Below are 6,288 nucleotides of genomic sequence, written 5' to 3'. Positions count from 1 at the left end.
ATAATTACTCTGATAAAAAGATTATTTTCCAGCAGGACAACGCATCTATTCACGTATGACGTCAAACAAAAGCATGGTTTAAGGTTGGACAGAGTTTCCAAGAAAATGGCGTTTTATTTAGTAGTGTTAGTGAATCTTACCTTTGATACATTATGAATGATTGCTCGCACTGCACTCACAGCTGGATCACAAAAACTAAATCACTATATTTCTGGATATTGCAAGTTTCTAATTATCAAATAAATTCCTTTCTATACCAAAGATTCTTCACGAAAACTGCTTTTCTAATTCAAGCACATTTTTTTGCATGCACTAACACTTATAAAGATGCAGCGACGATTGGCGTGCGAAAAATCCTTTTCATTTTAGCAAAGCTTCGGACCGCAAAATGTAGCACGAAAAACAAATCACTAACACAATCTGATATGCTACTTTTTTATAAAATAAAATACACAACAAATATGCGCGAGAAAAAGAATAAACTGCTTTTTTATTTATCATTATCGAAATTTGGAAGCCTTTTCACAGAGAGTCGCACACACTAGCACTAGCTATGCTTGGTGCAAAACTGCCAGAATGCTTTTTCGTTATATTATCGCACCAATTTTAAAAATGTGGTGTGGTGTAGTGTAAAATTTTAAATCAAAGCAAATTTTGACTTTTATTATCACTAACTTTTGATGGTGATTAATATAACACCCTTGTTTTGTACAAAGTTTTATAATATTCACTTCCGACAATATGCACACTCAAGAATGACTGCGATATCGGCAGCACTGTTACCAGCGAAAACAAAGGCATTCATTCGAATGCTATTCGTTCAATTTGTACATGACTCATTGAAAAAGTGAATTGATACGAACGGTTTTGAATTCGGTATCGCGATAAAAATGCCTAGAAAAAGGAAAGCACAGGCAGCCGCGCAGAAACGCGAAGCTGCGAAACGCGTGAATCCAACGAGTGCGGGTGAAATATATTTTTGTTCCGATTCAGTAGATGAATCAGATTACGAAGAGTTGATTGATTTTTTGACGAATAGTGAAAATAGTGATTTCGACTCCATCAATTCTGCATCGCCAGTGCCGTTTGGAGAACCTGATGATTTTTGGGATGTGTGTTCTAACCCGGAAATTAGTTTTAAAGAGGATGTATGGCAAACATTTGACCCATCAACTAGTTCGCATCTGAGAGATATGTCCGTGCCCTTGGAAGAAACAGATTTTTCTTGTGGCATGCTAATGGATACACAGTGTGATGGTAAGTTATAGATTCATTTAATTTCTACTCTAACTTTTATTGACGTCATTTAAATATGAAAAAAAGTCCAAAGCGGCGACGGAACGTTCTAATTCATCCAAATATGCAGCCATAATTAACCATCGTAAACTGGAATGGCTTTGATTACTCATACCTTTTTCCCTTTCTCATATATAAAGGTTATTTCAACACTAGGTGGATTAAATGAGCTTTTTGCAGATCCGATTGTTTATTGATCGATGTTAAGTCAGACCAGACTAAGTCGCAACATCTTGAAAAATGAGATAATGATAGTAGTGGGTAATGAATTTCTTCAGATACATTCTATTTTTGGCAGATTTTAAATATGTTATAGTAAGAAGAAATCATGGTAAAACTTTATTTCGGATTATAACGTAAATGATGCTGCGATTCAAATTTTAAATTCGTTTTTTTTTCAAAATAAATTAAATGTCACTTAGTTCGGTTTGATTCAACACCGATCAATTGAGGTTCACTCTAAATCCATGATTTACTAAATTACTGTTTGTAAGAAGTTATATCTGTTGAGGATCGACAGCGTGTTCATCGTTTTCTCTAACCAAGACAGAAAACAACTTTGTAACTACCAACTTCAGTAAACGGTTTCGTAAAAAAAATCATGAAAGGGTTACCCAAAAGTATAGATTGTTGAGTATTTTTTCGCATTATGGTTAGTAATAATGGTTCAAGAGCTGCAATTTCTGTTATAGTGCTCAGATCGACGTGAGAATATGCGCCATCTAGTGTTCAATTTATTGGCCTCTCACAATATATCTAATATTTTAAGAATTCAATATTAAAAATAATAGGAAATCACTTTTACTCATTTTTTGATGGGTCACAAAGCACCCATTATTTTTATAATCAAAAGATCATATATTTTTTGTGAATAAACGTAAATTTTAATTCAATTTAATTTCTCTCTTAAAACTTATTTTCATGAAGTGACCATTGACAATAATTTGTTTCTTGGCGACACCACCAGTGAAATTAATTATGAGCAGGGCTCATATAAGCAGGCTCAAACCGTTAGCTTCCAGGATAGCGATGAGATGCACTTGCCACCAGCAGGACCTGCTCCGTCGGAGTTGAGTTCAACGCTAGTACATCACTCAGAACAAAGTACTTCTCAAAGTGTCTCAGAAAATTACGCCATTGATTCTACAAGTAATCAACGCATGTTTTTGCTTCCGGTTAGTTTTATTAAACACAACAACAAATATGACTTATTTTGTATAATTTATTTACTATCAGATTCTTCCGTCAAACAATACATAATTTATGCATATCGAATGCAATTGTGCTGCTTGCATTGAAGTGCTACAATACGATATTTTAAATCCTGAAATGAAACACACTGTTCAGTCTAATTCGAACGATAAACCTATTGTCATCGATACTGATATGTATTATGAAAATAGAAACGAAGCATGGAATTTTGTTGAGGGTAGAAGGATTGTTGAATGGGATTATGTGTGCAAATGTTTATTAGAAGCCCAAGCTTCCCATTCTAAATGTTGCCCCGGCATCTTGTGCATGCACCAGGAGTGCTATCGGTCAATGATTTAGACTCTGATGTTCAAATGTGATTTTTGCGCCATGTTTTTCAAAGTTAAAACAGAAAAACCATCATCAACGCCAAAATTGCGAAAGGCCATGGTTTGGGCAACATTATGTTCAGGTGGTACATATAACCAAACGAAGGAACTGCTGGCTTTCTGTAATATTCCGTTCATGCCATTCAAAACATTCTTTTCTGATGAAATGGCGATGGATGTGATTCTCGAGGAGGCCAATAACGATTCTTTGCACCGGGCAGCATGCGCTGAGAAAGAAGGTACTATCGATGAAATGAGGCGAAAGGGCCGGTCCGTCTGAACCCATTAAATGTAAAGTATCCTTAGATGGAAGTTGGGCGTGCAGAAGTTATGGTTCTCGTTAAAACTCAGCGTCGGGATGTGGTGCAATTGTAGGAGAAATAACGAAAAAAATCATATATATAGGAGTACGAAACAAACGATGCTCGATTTGTAGTCGAATGACGCCGCTGGAAAAAGAACAAGGTAAACCTCACATTTGTTTTAAAAACTAAGGTGGGTCGTCAGGTGGGATGGAACCCGAAATAATGATCGAAGGATTCGAAAAACTAGGAGTGGGTAATGTCCGGGACATAACCGCGGCGTTGACGTAGGACTAAACTTGGGCATATCATATGACATTCATGGATAATTTGAGCCAATGCCAATTTTGAATGAATGTTTACTGGAAATTTCATGTCGAATGAGATTGCTACATTCACTGATTTTCTAGGACTTGCAAAAACCTTCGGGTTTGTAGATTAATTTGATAAACATTTGCTTATATGAATCACTGGTACATGTACAGAAGAATTAACAGGGGCAAACTCAATCCAAGTTATTAAATGGAACTTTCTAATTCAATTCTTTCTCCAATATGTTTTCATCCTAAAAAGAACGGTTTGCAAATAACTATTTTTGGTGATACCAGACGAGAATCCTTTCTAACGATTCGAACCTTGCCCGAATTCGTTTCTGCTGCGTACATACACGAACATTCCCTTTTCGCAGCTCACATCGAATGAGCATTGTATATCGCAATGCGATCTCTTTTATAAACTTCTTAGTGCAAATGGAAGTCCATCCTTTTGTGCGACAAATGGAAATATTTTCATCATTCTTTTTGGTGTGGCTTTCGCTTAGTAGCAGGGTTGCCACATTCACTAATGTTCTTGAAAAATTTGCAAAAAACGCCAATCAAAGCAGGCTAATTAATGCTTTTACAAAATCTATCAAAATTTACGGTAAAATCTACGGAATCTACTACACAATTGTTTTGATTATTTCCCAACGAATCGCGCAAATATCTGTTTGTTCCGTACAGCACAGCGCAAATAATTGACGTTGGAAAACAAATCGGCAACTTCAGCTGCCAAACACTTAGACACGATCGAAGCATTTTTCCGTCAATGTCACTTTTCTGACTCAAATTTTTGTAGGTATTATCTTGCTTCCGTCCAATTGGTCAGTTTATTAGTTTTATCGTACATTTTTCGGATATTATTATAGAAAATAACTAACCCGATAAGAGGGAAGTTTTTTTCCAAAGCACGAAATGGAAATTTCAATTGTAATTTTTCTGAGAACGATTTTGTGGTCCTAATAAGAACCGTTTGTTGTGAATATTATTTCGCCGTTTCCCGCTCGGCATGATGATTATTCGCTTGGTATGGATAGCGCACAGATTGGTATCTTCCAACAAACTAACCAGGCAGGCCTCGCTGGCTTCTTAGAGGGCCATTACGGCTGAGCTCCGGAAGAGTAGATCGGTTTTGAAATGCTGTGCAATCTCACAGACCAGGCACTGGAAGAGCAGCTTGCGAATTAGTAACTCTGTCCACTTCTGAGAGCGATGAATTTCACGCAGGGCGACGACAGTTCTTGGTTGGCAGCGATAAGGCAGTAGCTATGATTTGGTTGGTGGTCAAAATGCAGCTTCTCGTTGAGCAGCACACGTACGTGCGTTCTGCTCTGTGGCTTACACACGTCTGGCTTTAAGTAAAACTGTGACACCCATATTTATAGGTTCTAGCATTAATGTTGATTCGCATTAAAAGTAGTTTTTGAACTTTTTAAACAAGTTTTACATAGCAAACAAGGTATCAATAGCAAGCATTGAACGTTTTCCTTTCGATTTATGAAACAATATTAGTAATTCCTTTAGTAGGAGAAAAGTTATTAAGGTTCAAAGTGTACGTAACGCATCCGTTTTGAAAATTTTGAAATGACACCCAGTATAGTAAAGAAAGACGTAAGTCCTACGTCAAAACTGAAATAACTCCGAAGTGTAGTCGCGGAACCCCGGTTGTCATAGATATTAGTCACCTATCTTTTTAGCTCTAATGAAGCAAACAAACAGCATATATATCTTTCAATTCAATTCTTTACCAGGATTTATTTTGGTGGCCCTGAAAAGGGCCGGTGGTGGGGTGTGGGTATCATTCGGCGACGACTTATTCCGAGCTGGCACACTTGTTAAGGGTATTGGTACCTTCCGATACGACATGTTTGGCCAGCTCATCCGGCAACTTCAAACGAACGGCAGTCTAGTCTGTACTTTGCGCCAGACGAGAGACCTCGTTCGCAATACACTCGAAGATATCCTTTTCATGAAGCCTCCTCCTTTCACGATGTTCTTCTGCGCCTTGCCTTACCGCTAGCTTTCGGTGTCATAGTGGCGATGACGACGTGACGCTGCTGCCGCTAGGTGCGAACTGAAACTGATGAAAAAATCGGCTGTACCTATCTTTTATACTCGACCGTAGCGAAACGAAAGTCCATCCTTTTTATATTTATCGCGTTTCGTTCGTTCGTTGGCCCGCCCTTTTAGTGGACGATGTACTGTGTTTTGCGAATGGAAGGTATTCGCAACCAAAATTGCATTTCTGGTCGAAACTATGAAAAATCCTCCCTTATCAGGGCAACTATTTTCGTCATATATAGAATTACTTTGATGTTCTCCGCTAGTCTAAATTAACGTACAGTCCTTATAGCTGGAATGTGAAAAGTTTCTCTTATATGTATCCTGCCCCCTTGCTTGCTATTTTTCTATTTGTAATACGAGGCCCAAAAATCCCTGTTTTGATTGAATGACAATTTTTATTGACGATTTAATTTAAACCATGCTCCACCACTCTGCAGAACAAAAGTTCACTCTTCGATTTGGTGCTGTGATCGCCTTTATTGCATGCATACGACGACTTCAAGCCCATCTTAAATATTTGAAATCAGTCGTAAGCTTTTCTTCAATACTTTTCAATGCGAGTTTTTCACATTCTACTGTTGATCGATACAAGGTCGATAAGTTGTTGCTGGAAAAAATACCCCCTCGCTTTCCAAGAAAATACACTTTTGGGGGAAAATTTCTGCTAAAATTCTTACTAAAATATGATTGGTTGGTACTGAAAAGGACCGCTTGTTTTGTTCTGGGGGA

The sequence above is a fragment of the Topomyia yanbarensis genome, chromosome 3 (assembly GCF_030247195.1).
Source record: "Topomyia yanbarensis strain Yona2022 chromosome 3, ASM3024719v1, whole genome shotgun sequence".
In the NCBI taxonomy this organism is placed as follows: domain Eukaryota; kingdom Metazoa; phylum Arthropoda; class Insecta; order Diptera; family Culicidae; genus Topomyia; species Topomyia yanbarensis.
This window is presented reverse-complemented; position numbering follows the sequence as displayed.